This window comes from Aulostomus chinensis, chromosome 2, assembly GCF_037954235.1.
Source record: "Aulostomus chinensis isolate RoL2024-O1b breed Wild chromosome 2, RoL_Achi_v1.0, whole genome shotgun sequence".
Classification (NCBI taxonomy): domain Eukaryota; kingdom Metazoa; phylum Chordata; class Actinopteri; order Syngnathiformes; family Aulostomidae; genus Aulostomus; species Aulostomus chinensis.
In genome coordinates, this window is record NC_141321.1 from 12268025 (window position 1) to 12283508 (window position 15484).

The following is a 15484-nucleotide window of genomic DNA, read 5'->3' on the forward strand; positions in this document are numbered from 1 at the left end:
ATTTTCCACCAATCACCTGTAATAAACAGGCACATGGACTCGAATGACATTTAGGCTAAACGCAGCCTTATCCCTGTGTAATGCAGCTGTGGTGCAGGAGTTCAGTCAGAGATGAGATGCACATTTCCAGAGAAGAGGAAAAATAAATATCAAATGTCCTTTATTATGCATATTGCCATACACAATGGCCAAAATCCACTAATAGAATCTCTAACAAAGGTACTTGAAGAAGGGGTTTACGTAAAAAAAAAAAAAAAAGCTTTAAATTAAAAATCCTAATTTAAAACAAAGGAAAGTGAAAGCGGAGGTTAACTCATCTGGAGGAAATACAAAGTATAACATTATTCACCATAGCCTACAGTATTGATTAACTTCACTTGGGTATTTTCCCTTCAAAGCTATCTTAGAGTTCTACTCTCTCTCCAGTTTGTCTAAGCAATTATTGTTCTGTCGTAAGAAATATCAGGTGTGCAGTTGTAATATCATACAGGGATTTTCAGGTTTTACCAGTAGGAGGCAGCACTGCTATATGTGCGTCGAGTCTGACGGAAATAGGAGAAGAAGGAGGAGGAGGAGGAGGAGCGGGAGAAGAAGCTGTTGAGCCTGTTATCGTTTCGCTGTACTCGGCGCACTTGTTTTAAACGAGAAGTGAAATGCGTTGCTACCTCAGGAAGAAGACGAAACAGCAGCGTTACCCACGGTGAGCAGAAAATACTTTTCATTTGTATGTTATGAGGGTAACAGAATGAATAACAACGTTATTTGTTAAGTTGGCAGTCTGACCTTTTTGGCAAACAAAATTCCTTGCAAGATGATAGCATAGCCAACGCAGGAGAGTATAGCCAAAAGCTAACTTGGCTAACCTCGTTCGGACCAAGTAGTTGTAATATCGCTGGGGAACTAATAACCTCAGAAAGTATAATATAACCACTCTTGGTCATTGATCTCTATCATTTAGACCATTTTCTTTGTGTTTTTTTTGGTCCACGGTGACTCATTCCGGTATAGCCTCGTGCACTCAAGCTACAGCTAACAAAGGCTAACGTTAGCTTGCATTGTGGCTAAAATATTTAAAACTCAATGTAAAGATAAACGTTAGGGTGAGAGTTCTCCATGGGAGTCGAAGACGTGATGTTTTTTTTAATAAACATTATAATACATAAATTTAAGTCGAATAGCCTCTGTGGCGGCTAATGTTATCTTGTCATTTAAAGTGGGGAGGAAGTGTGAGAGTGATGAGTTGCACTAAGCAGTTGGGGTGTATGTTGCAGTGGCATCGACGCTCCAATCTGACCCAATCTGAGGACACCCAGTGTGCACAGGGGCCATCTGACTCACGCCTCACCCCTTTCTAAACATTCACATATTAATCCTTACTACATCCAGAAAAATGTTGGATTGCATAATAAAACACAATAATTACTGCACTCACTTAATCTTTTCCTCTTGATTTAGTGCACCATCTGGAGGTGGAAGGATGGTGTGTTTGAGGCCCCCTCCCAGCTGAAAGGTCGGCTGGTTGTTCCATGGCAAACCCCCTCATCATCGTTCAGGTGTGTAATTTTAGAGGCTCTTATGTTTATCAGACTCACGTAGGATTATTTCCTGTTTTTCAGTTTTATTGAATATCTCAGATTTTCATGATCACATCATGTTTCCATAAAATGCATCACCTGCTGCAATTAGTTAAAGGAACATACCAAAATTTGGGGAAATGTAGTCGTCGTTCTCCTCCGCTTATCCAATTGGTCCAGGTCATGGGGGCAGCAGCCTCAGCAAGGAAGCCCAGACTGTCCTCTCCCCAGCCACTTCACCAGCTCTTCCGGGGGAATCCCAAGGCATTCTCAGGCCAGCAGAGCGATGTAATCCCTCCAGCATGTCCTAAATCAGCCCCGAGGCCTCCTCACGGTTGGACATGCCTGGAAAACACCCGGGGGGGGGGGTGTCCAGGAGGCGTCCTCATCAGATACCTGAACCACCTCAACTGAGTCCCTCTCGAATATGCTTTTGTTTTAATCAGTTTTAGAGCAATACAAGCAGATTGATACTCCTCCTTCATGTGGATTGTGGCTCCAGACCGCCCCCCAACAGATGACTGCTAGGTAGCCACGCTGCAAATAGTATTTGCTTGCGGTAATAGAATGAGCGTTGTGTGTGGGATGTTCGTATATCAGATACATACCGTGACTAATTTGACTACGTCAGCCTCCTATCCTATCCTATCCTGTCTTGGCAGTTCCCCCCTGTATGTATTCTGTTTCAAATAGATCATGATCAGAGTCTTGATTTGTCCAGCAATCCCCCTTTTCCTCTCATACAAAGTCAGCCATGATTATATTAGCAGCAGCAGTCGCTCTTATCATCAACACACTTTTTTTTTCTCTTTGTTAACTGAAGTTATGATGGGGCTTTTTGAGGTGCTGCAGCTAAACAATACTCCCAGTAAGGAAAGCAGTTCAAGCCATCAAACATTTTTTAATTTTCAACATTTAGTTTTTTTGTTTGTGTTGTTTTGTTTTTAATTTGTTCTTAGTTCATGTTTTTTTTTATCCAATTTATTTCACCTACAGCATGTGGCTAATGTTACTGTTAAGTGCTAATGTTACATCACTACATGTTTGTCAGTTTATTTTGGAAATAAGTGTTATGAGAATGTTAGTTATAGTCATGACTACACCCAATTAATCTGTTTCTAATTAAACACTTAAGTAATTCAAATTCTATTGCCTTTTAACTCCAGGTTTTTTTTATCCAGGGTTTTCCCATTTTAGAAGTATAAAATGTCAGCAGCAGATTGATGAAATAAGGGGGAAGGTGTGAGAGTGATGAGTTGCACTAAGCAGTTGGGGTGTGTGTTGCAGTGGCCACAGCACCCCAATCTGATCCAACCTGAGGACACCCAGTGTGCACAGGGGCCATCTGACGACCACCCCCCCACCCCGGCACCATTTTCCAATAATAATAATAATAATAATAATAATAATAATAATAATAGCAATCACCTCTGCTCATGAGTCTTCACCAGTGAGATTCCTCTGGAAACAAAAACATGCTGCCACCTCATCCCTTCTCATCCCTTTCCCTCCTCTTAGGTTCTTCACCTGGAGATGGAAGAATGGTGTGTTGGAGGGTTCTTGAGCTCTTCAGCACCTCTCAGCCAGCTGTCCATGTTCAGTTCCTTCATCCCTTCAGGTGTGAGACATTCACACACACGAGTCATTCCACCCTGTCATGGTAGATCTGGTCATTGGTTTGTGGTAGCCTTTACTGTCTGTAATCTGTTAAACTGAACAATCTTCACGACTACTAAGAAGTTTGCTGCCAAATCAATTTGCAATGTGGCACAATTACTAATACAGTGTAATCCAGATGATTCCTGGGACGACAGAGAGGAACAGCCCATACAAATAAGAAGACAATGGATAAACTGAACTAATCAAAATGGTTGTCGGTGTTCCGTTCTACTGTATTTGGAGCACGAGAGGGATGAGTAGCCCCCTTAGTGGTGCTGCTACCTGGTGACACTATAATTGCTTCAATACCCTTTTTATGTACCTTAATCTGAGGAGTTAAGTTTGTTCTCACCAACCGTAAATAGCTAGATTCCCCACATAAAATGTTTTAATTACTTATTGCTTTATATAATTACTGGTAGAGGCAGCTCTGCATTTGTATTTGAATTTAGTTTTGCTGTACTGTCTGTCCACTTGTCTGTCTGTCTGTGGAAAACCGTCTGTTGATGGTGCAGTGGTTCAGCTCAAAACTGGTGAGGAAGCTGGCTGCTTCTGTAGGCGGCACGAGAGTCCGACCAATGTGGGATTTTGCTGCAGAAAAATGCCAGTATGGCCAAATAGACCCTGTGTTCCTTGTGCACCAATTTTGTTCTGACATGACTATGTATAGGCAGTCAGACAGCTAATTAAAAAAAAAGTATTGTATTTGAAGACAAAAAATTAATAAACATAAGTACTTTGCACTTTAAGTTAGCTGCTGACCTAGAACAAAAATGGAAATCAGTCTCACTGGTGTAGCTGAATGATGTGCGCTGCCTGTTGACGATGCTGGGAGTCTAACTAGGGCACCAGAGCGCCCTCTGCTGGGCACACTGTTACATCATTTTTAAATCACCATAGACTATTTTCTACATTTTGTGTGCTGTGAAAAGGTTTGTAATAACTGTGCATATCGGAAAACAAGCTGTTGGTACATCTGTGATTGGCTGATATGTCAGCTGACTGATACATGGGTCAGGCCTGAGACAGAACCCATATCTAGAAAAACTGAATGGCACCGCTTCAAGAACTTACACCAGTTAAGTGAGATTAGGGTTCTGGTGTGTTGTCCCTCACCTGACAGCAGAAGTCTGGTCATTGTGTCAAGATGTCTAGGCTCTAACACATCTTGCTATCTTTTATCCCAGCTAGTAAATGTGGAGGAGGAGAAGGATGAAGCTCTTGGGAAGATGATGGGAAATGTTTCCACCTCATTGGTGGAATAAAGTCCAAGAACTTCGATCTGCAAACGGGTGAGTTAAGAGTTTTTGCTTGTCGGTTGTAACGTGGACTAGTTCTCAGTGTTTGAATGTGTATGATGTTCCCAATGTGTGTATTCCCCACTAACTTCCACTAGGAGAGAGCCGTGTGAAGCTGATCAGAGCAGCTGCTCAGCACTAAAGGGGGCGGGCCATGAGGCTCATGCTGGATTAACAGCTTAACAATAATTGATCATGTAAAAAGGGGGGGGAGGGGGGATTCATCAATAGGTGTTTTCAAAAAATGGTGTTAAATGTTCAGTTCTGGTGGCTATGGGAGTGTGAGGGTGTGTTCTCTCCGGCTTGATCCTCACATTGGATTGTTACGCATTAGTAACTAAGCAGGTGTCGGTTCACGTCCATGACCAGAAAATCAGCTCCTCTCTGGCTCCCTGGTGACCCACTTAAAACTCCAGTTGCCTGCTGATCACTGGTCTGTCGGATAACTGAAATGAGCTTTCCTCCTCTGGGGAAGCACAAACTGCCTACAACAATCCTTTTTCCATCCTGATTACTTCCCGAACATAATCATAGGGTTTTTATGCTTTTCTTAAGTCGTCTTGTCCCTCCATCCTGAAAGTAGCCAGCTAGTATTCAGGAAACTGTGCCAGCTCCACTGAGTACGGCCTGCTAGTGCCAATGATCATAACCCAGTTCCTCCTGACCGTATCCTCTCTTGATCCCTGATGCTGCTGCATTGGCACCTGAGTTGATCCCTCCTGATGATATGAAACGCACGTCCAGGGTCAGGTACAAGCACAAAGAACAAATTGATCCAGAAAGTCAGGAACATGACAGCAAATTACTGGATGAATGCAGGTATGCTAGATTCAATTGTTCGCCAAAAAAATTGACGGGCCTGACCGTGTTCTTCTACGAACAAATAAACCCTTTTGTAAAGAACAGCCTTTTGCTATCAAGGCACATAAATTAATTGCTTGTTGTTGTTTTTATTAAGAGACACACACACACACATACCTGTCCAGAGAATCTGAAATGACCTCAGGGATCTCCCGAGATCAACTTGAAGCCTGAATGATGTGGCAACCTTTTCAACGTTCAGAGAGCTTATGTTCAGACTTGTGTATCCCACTGACAGTAACCTTTAAATCTAATATGAACACGCCTCTTAGTAGAAGGCTGTTAATAGAATAGTCATTTCTTTACCAAGGCTGTGTCAGTGCTCTCCTGAATCTACTTAAGTTTGAAGAGGCCCAGAGCTCCACAAGTGGTCTGTCTTGTACAGGCAGATTGTGATACACAGCTTTCATCTTGCATGTGTGTGTAATGATTCCCGATGCAGAACTGAATTGTTGACTTGACTGGCGTCTGGTGTGAACTGATCAAGAATCTCTAAACAAGACCAAGCTGACATCTCGCCTCTTTGACAGGTTATGAAGGGGTGAGGACGTCGGGGCAGCTGCAGCTCATCTCCAGCATCAACATGGTGGGCGTCTACATTTGGAAGACACCTTGGAGCCCCACAGTGTCATTCAAGGTTTATAATTGTTAATGACAAAGGCAATTAGTTTTAGCACATTTATCTTTCTGCAGTTTGTCAATAACTCAAACCTGGTGCAGACACACCCACAGACTCGCTGAACAACCCTTCATGTCACAGCGGGGCTGCTGTTGCAGCGGTGGCTGTTATCAGATGACTGAGTGTTACAGTCTGTGTGATTCTGTTGCATCATCGGTGGGCCTGAGGCTCAGCGTGCTTGTTTGGTCAAAGTAGAGAGCAGGGTACAACTACCCTTATGTCACCTCACCACAGATGAATTACTGAGAAGGAATAAATACTGAAAGAGGCAGGTCCTTGTCCTGAAACTAGCATAGCCATGTTTGATTTGTTTGTTAAAATAAATAAATGAGTAAATGAATAGTAAAGTTCAGTATGAATGGTAATGGTTTTTTTCTCATGATCTTGGTTTGCTTTCAAGAGTCTTCTTAAACTCGATCGGTATGAGAGATCCTGAGCTGATGCAGAAGCCACAGTAATAAACTTGACTCGAAATCTTGATACCAATTTACCTAAACTTCCACACATAAATACACGCACACACAATGGGGCAAGAGATTTTAGCAGCTACCGATCCTGGGTTGGTTGTCCCACTTAAAAAGAGAAGTCTGTAATGTTCATCATTGGTACACTTCAACTGTGAGACGGAATATTTAAAAAAAAAACAAAAACAGGAAATCCCATGATTTTTGAAGTACTTATTTGTATAATGGTGCAGAAATTAAGTATTCAGCCCCTAAAAACAAGAATTCTGGCACTCAGACATGTTAGCTCGTCATGAAGAAGCTCTTCTATCCTCCATTCATTATCTGTTTCAAAGACACCTGTCCACACACTCAGACTGTCACCTCTCCACCATGGCCAAGACCAAAGAGCAAGCACTAGATTGGCTCATCCCAGTCTTGTGCAGGTGTACAATCTACAACAGGTAAGCAGCTTGGTGAGAAGAGATCAACTGATGGAGCGATTATTAGAAAATGGAATAAATTCAAGATCCCTGACAATCTCCCTGGCCCGTCGAAAGTTTGCCAGAGACCATCTGGATGATCCAGAGGAGGATTGGGAGAATGTCATGAAGTGGAACTCTTTGGTATAAACGCCACTCACCGTGTTTGCAGGGGGAAGAATGCTGAGCTGCAGCTCTAGAACACCGTACCCACTGTGAGGCATGGAGGGGGAAACATCATGCTTTGTAGTTGCTTTTCTGCAAAGGGACCGGGACGACTGATCCGTATTAAGGAGAGGATGAATGAGGCCATGTATCGTGAGATTTTAGGCAAACGCCTCCTTCCATGGGTGAGGACATTGAGGATGAAACGAGGCTGACTGACTGACAGGGTCAAACTTGCTACAAAAATAAAAGGAAGGTTTATATAAATTTTTAATGAGAAATCGATTTTTGGCCTTTATTTACTCATGTTTGAATACTGCTGCCATAGGAGACCAAAACCTTTGAAGTGTGTCCATTTCTTGTACAGTGTGACTTTGTCCACTAGGGGGCAGTTTAACACCAGCCAGAACAGGTACATATTGTCTGTCTCAGGTGGGTAATAAAGCATTACATTTCCCTGGATTGATTCTCATGCAGACACATACAAACATGCACACGGTGGCACCTGCAGGGAGAAGACTTGACGGATAACTCGACATCTTAAAGATGACCATGTACTTCTTTAAAGGGACTCAAAGTCACAAACACTCTTGGAATACTCGCTCTTTTTCTTCGCTTGAAAAATTAGTTTCAAGAGGAATGAGAAGGGATACGCCAACCGAAAAGAGAATTTTGCCTTTCAAAGTGCCTTGAGTTCAGCTTTATCACCACTGCATCACTTAGTGACTTCAGAGTGCAGAAAGAGCCAGCCATGTATATCTAGTTTGAAGCTTATCGTCACTAACTACAACCAAGAGCAAAAACATCCATTTACAAACTCAAGCGCATCATCCCATCTAATCCTCATCTTGGTTTATCGAACTATAGGCTCAGTAATCCACAAACCCTTGGATTGAATGTGCCAGCATGTGTTTGTGGATTCATGAGCGTACAGCTGCATACCGGTGACATGACATATATTTGTACACAGATCTTTTCTGAGTGTTTTGCTGCTGCTGGTAAGCAATCTTCATTAGCTTTAAGCTAACTATGCATGACTGGCTCCTTCTGCTGTAACAAAGAAGGAGTGAAACTTTTGTGAATTTAAGATATCAAGTTGTGAGTACCTGGGGGGGGGGGGGATACACTTTTTGGGTGTAGTATCACTTTACAGATCGCAAAACCCCAGGGGACTCACTTTTGGCCTGTTTTCTCCCAGCAAACATCTGTCCAGCTGTGGTTTTTCATCCAGCTTGTCAGCATCAGCTCCGTCTGTCAGACTGGAGGACAGTTGCGCTCCTCTCCTGCACTCCTCCTGTCAGACTGAACCTGACTGTACAAGACCTGCAGCCTGAAACCAGCATTACCACGGCCGAGAGCAGCGGGTGTCCTCCGCCTGCATCTGGTGAAGTGTTTTGTTCAAAGATTTTCGCAGTCTCCTGCACTTGGGAGTGAGTTTGGAGCCGAATGTGAGTTCTATTTGCTGAGGTGTCAGCTTTCAGTGGCGCTGCCTGAGGATGTTGTCCTCCTCTTCCCTTCTCCAGCTCTTTTACAGTCTTGTCTCTGCTACAGGTCACATTGCTGCTATTTTTACCTCAGTGTGCATTAAAGTAATGAAAATAAAATGATTAAAAAAAAACACACAATATGTGTAAATCCTGCATAATAATGCCTAATAATGTAGAATATCAACAGTTTTATGTTAAATGTATGTGACGGAGAAAGCAGACCAGTTCCCATCATGGTGAATTACAGTCACTGTAAAAATGAAGAAAAACAAATTGTTTTTGTTTGTTTGTTTTGGGTTAACTTTTTTTTTTTATCTTCCTCTGTTTCTTTCACTCAAATATCATCATCCTGCTTCTCAAAAAACAGTTTCATAACAGACTTTGTTAGTGATGAACTCTCTTAATCTAAAATGACCCGTTTCCTACAAGGTGTGTACGACCTCATTGTATAATTGTTCGTTTTTTTGTTTTTGTTTTTTGGAAATGTTGCTGAAAAAAAGCTCTTTGGTAAGCAGAAGTTCGATGATTTCCTGATGATTTTAACCAATGAAGACCGCCTGCATGTTTTCGCGGTGTAAATGTAGCTGTTATAGGTACAATGCTAACGTTGCTATGCTATGAAGGAACTACACCACTGACGCAGGACTTCAACGTCACCGTTTCTTCTGTTTCCGCTGTGAACTGCACAGGTGTTTGGAGGTGTGGGCTCTGTTTCCGGAGTGGCGGTCCATTAATATGTGTGCAGATGTAAGCGGATGAACAGCGGGGGGAAAAAAGCAACAGTGTGCAGAACGGAGAGTCAACAGACCGCTGGAGGAGCCGAGCAAGGCGGTTTGAGCAACTTGGCGACCTCCCGCAGGGGCTGCATGGTGGACGTGTTACACCTGACCACAACAGCGAGACACCTGCCAGAAGTGAGGTGCGCTCCGCCCCTCTCGTATTGTTGCTTCGGAGACCAGGACCTGAACCCCAGCTAGCTGGAGGAAACAGGATCTGTTGACTTGTTTAAGAGGTGAGCTTTGATCAGCTATCTTGTTGTGGCTTTTACTTTGGTTCCGTCTTGGTTTATTGTTTTGAAGTGGTTGTTTTAGTTTCTTTTGTTATCAGTAGTCTGGTTAATGACCCACAGCACCCAAGGAGCAGTAAGTGTTAGTTAAGAGAGAATTCAGCTGCTAGTTAGGAGACAGAGATCCTGTATTTATCACAGCTTCTCCGGGCACCAAGGCTGCTCTCCCCCCCTTTTTATTTGTTTTTAACTTGCTGCATAAATGTAATCCTTACACCACCCTGGAGCTACGTGCTGTAAGTAAGTCCCCCACCCCTCCAGTGACACATTTTTGAAGGGGGCAGCAGCACCCAGAGGAAACCCATGCAGGACGGGACAACATGCACACAGGAAGGACTCAAGCCTGGGACCGTCGTGCTGTAAGGCAACAGTGCTAATGACCAGGCACCGTGTCGCCTCTTTAAGACTCATAAATGCTTTGACATTTACGTGCTTTGTATTTACTGGTGGTTTATGCCGTAGAACGGAAGTTTAAAAGCCAGTGTGATTCATAGCCCTGATTTCAGACAATTACCTGAAAATCAGACTTTATGACAAAGGAATTGGAACATAAATTTAGTCCCAGTTTTAGGACTGATTCCTCCACCAGATGTGCTCCTTATGTATCCTGCCCTGATTTACCATGTGGCCCCAAACTCGAATAATCTAGGCTTTGTAGTATTTATACTACATCAGTGGAGTTGCTCAATCAGACAGAGGGAAAATCATGTTTCTTTTGCACGTGCCTTGCAGGGATTTCAAATCTTCTGCAGTTGCTCATCTCATCTGCTTCTCTGCCTGCACAGGAAGCTATGATTGAAAGGAGGGCGATCATAGAGAACATATCGACTAGACTTCGGCACCTGAGGCAACTATTGTTCTGCTTTTAACCAAACTTAGCAGGCCGCAGAGCAGCGACCGGCCGCCCCCAGATGCCTCCTGAGGATCAAGTGGAGAAAGTAAGCCAAAAACCGGAGAGTGAGACGGGAGCAGCTCTTTAAAAAGATGTTAGTGCTGCCCGAGGATCGTGTCCTGGAGGTCTGGAGGGAACCTTTCATGATGCTCTGATCACTTGCATATGTTGCTGAGACGATGTGAGCAGGCGATCAAAGGAAGGTTTCATATCAACAACCTAAATACATTTTCTGCTTGCTTGTTGAGTTTTCTCTAACCAGGTCTACATGACCTGTCTGTGTGGTAACCTCGGGCCTGTGTGTGCTGGTATGTAAACACACAGGAAATGTTGTGTTGCTGCGAATGCTTTCTGATAATGTATAAAGTTTATTCTCCTTTGAAACTGTGAATGCACCCCTGTTGTTGTTAAACCACCTCTATCCGACTCAGCTGGGAAGAAAGTTACAGATGGTGTCTATGTATCGCCTCCTTTCCACCTTGAAACCAGCAAAAAAGTGAGCCCTGGGGTCTAAACATAAACACGCTGTGTAGCCCTGTACTGATTTGCTGAGTCATCCATCATTGCTGCTGATATGCATTTCCCTCTCTTTCAGCTCTGAAGCCAGCCTCCAGGACAGAGCTTAAATGGACTTTTTAATCAATCAAATATGGTAAGAAAACACGTCAAGTTAAAGCAGAATGTCCAGCCGACCCTTGAAGTGATCCAGCTGTCATCTCCCAGCCTCAGTATATACAGGAAGTGAGCTGCATCCCTGGAAAGCCTCTAATTAAACAGTCACGAGATATCCAGGTTCCTACAAGGTTACACAAAACCTGCCAGTGTGCAGAACTCTCACATTGTCGATTGTCGTGTTTGTTTTTGTCTCCATGTTCCTTCCACATATGTGATAGACTTACAACAGGCCTTTTACACTCGAGGACATGGTGACATCCTGCAAGTGTGGTGAGGTAAATTATTCCAGAGCCTGAACATCTGTGCACTCGTCTATTATTTTGTTTCCTGGAGGGAGTTTGATCTGACTCATTTTCAGGCTCCCCCATGTTTGTTGTGTGAAATGAAGGTTACAGTATTTAATGACCTGAGTTTTGAAAGAAACCGGAAGTAACTCATGTCCAGGTGTTCCACCTAAACAGCCACGAATCAGCAGCAAACCAGTCTCTCCATCCATCCATCCATCCACTGATTCATCCATACATATATCCATCCATCCATCCATCAACCCTGCCGTCCATCTACCACATATTCATCTACCTTCCATCCATCCATGTAGCCATTGATCCATCCATCCACTGACTCATCTATCCATGTGTCCATCTATCAACCCATCCAACTGTCCATCCATCCATGTAGCATCTATCAATAAATCCATCCATCCATCCATTCATGTTGGGTGCCTCTCTGTGTTCATGTGTTTATAATTACTACGTTCACTAGATGGGCCTGTCACTACTTTCCTGCTGGTCCTGGAGAGGACAGGCTGAAGAATAATGGAGTGCCACTATTTTAATAAAGTACTCTGCATCTGTCTCTTATATATGCTTGTACTGCTTATAGTGTATATTTGGTGTGTTTATAGTATCTAATGCGACAGATTACCGTGTCTAAAGTGTCCTCAGAGTTCAAACACTATTCTCCTCGTGTCTGAATCCGGCTTTAGATGAGCTGTACTTTCAACCCTCTCATCTCAATGTCTCTCCCGGGTCACCTCTCTGCTAGTCTCGTTCTCAAATGTGCGGTGGTTCAAGCGCGCACACTCGCGACACCTCGCTATATACCTGTAAATGTCTGGATCTTAAGAGACCATCAACTTTCAGACTGTTTTGACTTTGGCGCCCCCTCTGGTCAAAATCAGGACTGAAGATGAGCTCTCTCCCAGACAGCGCCGCTGTCCGTTGACCGAGATTATGATCGTCCTGATGCAGTCGTCTGGCTATACGTTTGTTTTGGAGTGAAGCAGGATGAGTCGCGATGAGGTCACGTTGATCAGCTTGGTTTATGCGTCTGCGCTGAATCAAAACTGTCGGTCATAGCGTAGTCATGGATACATACGTCCACATGCACTTCCCTGGTAAAGTAACTGCACATCGTGTCGAGTTCATGACATCCCAGTTCCTCAAATGCATTTCTACTCGTTCAGGTCTACTTACAAAATGGTCACCGGTTTAAAACCTGCAGAGAAAGTGTTGAAGTGTCCTCGAGCACGATACTGAACCTCTAATTACTCCTGATTAGTGTCCTAAAAATACTTCAATACTGTCGACGTCAGAGCACAGTACATGCTTGAAATAAAGTCTGTGGTTAACACCAGCTCAAGAGCTTTGATATATGGTGTACAATGTGTCAGTAAGTACTGCACCCATTCATTTTAAGACATTTACATTCCTCTAAAGTGGCAACATTTAGTGACTAACAAGTGGTTGAATGAGACTACAGAAGTTTTTGCTCACATTGAACATCGCACCAAAATTGTCCATGGGGTGACGTTAGTGTTTTACTACCAAATGCAAATATGATTCAGAAGTCACGTGGACATTTGTGTAATTATCTTGCAAAATAAAACTTCCACAGAGCAAAAAATCCTATTTAAAAGTCTCATTTACTTTTCAGTATCAGGTCCGCATTGAGAAAAAAAAAAAAGACGACTTAGAGAATGAAGACGTAAATTTATGAGAATAAAGTCATAGCTTCGCAAGAGTAAAGTTGTTATATTTAACGAGAGTAAAGTCGTGATTTTAGTGTGTTGTTTCAGAAGAGAAATATTTGAAGAGCAGTCCCCTGCTTTAAAATGAGGGTCGTGAAGTTGCACTTCAGTATTGGTTGAAAAAACTAGGAAATACTTCATCTCTTGTTTCATCTGGGTTTGCCCGATGAGCAAAACTGTTGAGTAAATGTTTAACATGGATAATAGAGGAGACTGGAGACAGGTCGCTAAGGAGGCTGCCTGTACTCCCGCCTGTTTTGTTTACTTCCGCTGTTTTTCATGTAATCTTTTCCTTTTCCTGATAAAATGCCGACTTTATTCTCAAAGTCTCAAAATGCATTAATTTCCCCCTTGATGTGACCCTAATACTCTGTTGTAACTTTTGTTGATGCTAACTTCCTGGTTGGCCGTCAGAACAAATATGTTAGTTATTGTTCGGTTGTTTAAAAGTAGCTGCATGAGGCTTGGCTGGGAAAGTGCCAGCTGCATCAGCAGTTACCAAGCCAGGCTGAATTTGCTGCCGTGTTGGACCGCTAGCTAGCGCAGGGACGCTAGCAGGTGGCAGCTGTCACTCAGGAACGACGAGCTGAGACACAATAAACTCCTTAGGCAGGAAAACAGAGATGAGTTTTGCTTGTAGCGCCGTTTTATTTGTTGGTGCAAGTGTGGTGTCTAAACTTTACGTCTGTTTTTATTTCCGTGTATTTGTGTGTATAAACTCTTGTTTTGATGGACTTGGCACACTGTCAAGCCTAGCAGACATGGAGAAGTGTTCTTTTTTAAAAGCTGAATGCAAGAACTTTTGACCCCAATAGGTTTATGGTCTGAAAAATCCAACTTATAGTTCCGCTATCTCTCCATATCTCTTGGGATTCCAATTAGAACTGCGTCTCACCCTTTTATCAGACTCCATTATAAACCGAATAACGACATCAGATATTGATTAAAAAAAAGAAGCAGTGAAAGCCACACCCATTTTTATAATATAAAGAGAGATGAATGGTCTATACCTGTTCAGTTGTTTCTGCAGGACTGCTCGGGCTTTGTACTCCGCAAGAATTATAAATCTCTGAATTCCACTTTGCTGGACTCCAGAGCTTATTTGAACTTTATGCCTTTTACTATCAGAACTTAGTTGTGTCTTGGACTCTGAAACTTTAACTGAGGAAGAAGGTGTTGGGACTCAGGCGGGAAAGAGGCCGGGCTCCATCTGGCCCCGACTGGGCTTCACAGCCTGAAAATCCACATCACGATGACCCAATTTGATGTTCTTTGAAGGGAGAACTCTTTCTGACTGCTGTTTATCCGACTGTGAATCATCACGAGGTTGAGAACAGTTGAAAACTGGAAATATACTGTTTATAATAATTAGGAACACAGAATGCCTTTGGCTGAAGTTACATTCTACTAACAAAAGCAGCGTGCAGCACATTTCTATCCAGCTCCGTGCCAGTGTAGGTGTTCACAAACCCACAAGGGAGAACAGAAATGAATAGCGCACATTTGTTTATTTCACCTCGGGAAAATTAAACTCAAATAGGCTGGTGCTCAATAGACTGCCATGTCTCTGGTTCAAAGACGCGCCGTTTATTTTCATAAAGCGTGAGTCTGTGGGCAAATCAAAGCAATGAGTGCTCGTTCTGATATCATAGAACAGGCTTTCAGAAATATTGCAACACCTCTCCGCTCTGAAATCATGTCATGCTGGTTGCTTTTTTATAGTGAGATCTGTCAAATGTTTTTCCTCCCCTCCATATTTTCATATTCATGTGGCGCTCATGAATACATGATGACTTCTCCGCTTCCTGTGCAGGTGATGGAGCAGCGAGGCTACAAGCTCAGTGGATTTCTGCTTCAACACGCTTGTAGAAAACATTCCTCCATTTTGACAGTAAATACCTCCACAATGAGAGCAGATTAAAACCTCGATCATTAATTCTCCCTCGTTTCCTCTCATTCCCACCCATCATAGCCTGAATGGCTGAGTAAACGTCTCTCCACCAGCGTGGGGAAGAGAGCAGGAACTCTGGGTGCGCTTGGCTGCACATTTTGGAGATAGAAGTACTTTGCCACTTCAGCCTGGAGTCAGAGATTTCTTTTTGGTTTTGAAGGTGGGCCAGCAGAACCAAACAAGGGCTTTCACAGACAGAAAGGCCACTGAGATACATGAAGTT

The 15484-nt window shown here is 43.1% G+C and overlaps 2 long non-coding RNA genes and 2 other non-coding genes across 4 annotated transcripts; all 4 read left to right on the forward strand.

Annotated features, from left to right (window-relative positions):
• Positions 1 to 563: 563 nt before the first annotated feature.
• On the forward strand, positions 564 to 6436 carry LOC147269086 (uncharacterized). The gene is made up of 5 exons (XR_015111289.1): positions 564 to 700; positions 1456 to 1553; positions 3093 to 3192; positions 4421 to 4525; positions 5923 to 6436. It is a non-coding gene; the product is annotated as an uncharacterized LOC147269086 (long non-coding RNA).
• On the forward strand, positions 1226 to 1339 carry LOC147269087 (small nucleolar RNA SNORD67). The gene has a single exon (XR_015111693.1). It is a non-coding gene; the product is annotated as a small nucleolar RNA SNORD67 (small nucleolar RNA).
• Positions 2816 to 2929, forward strand: LOC147269088 (small nucleolar RNA SNORD67). Its single transcript, XR_015111694.1, has one exon. It is a non-coding gene; the product is annotated as a small nucleolar RNA SNORD67 (small nucleolar RNA).
• A 2860-nt stretch (positions 6437 to 9296) lies between the features above and the next one.
• On the forward strand, positions 9297 to 11972 carry LOC147269089 (uncharacterized). Its single transcript, XR_015111290.1, has 3 exons — positions 9297 to 9660; positions 10500 to 11102; positions 11202 to 11972. It is a non-coding gene; the product is annotated as an uncharacterized LOC147269089 (long non-coding RNA).
• The last annotated feature ends 3512 nt before the right edge of the window (positions 11973 to 15484 follow it).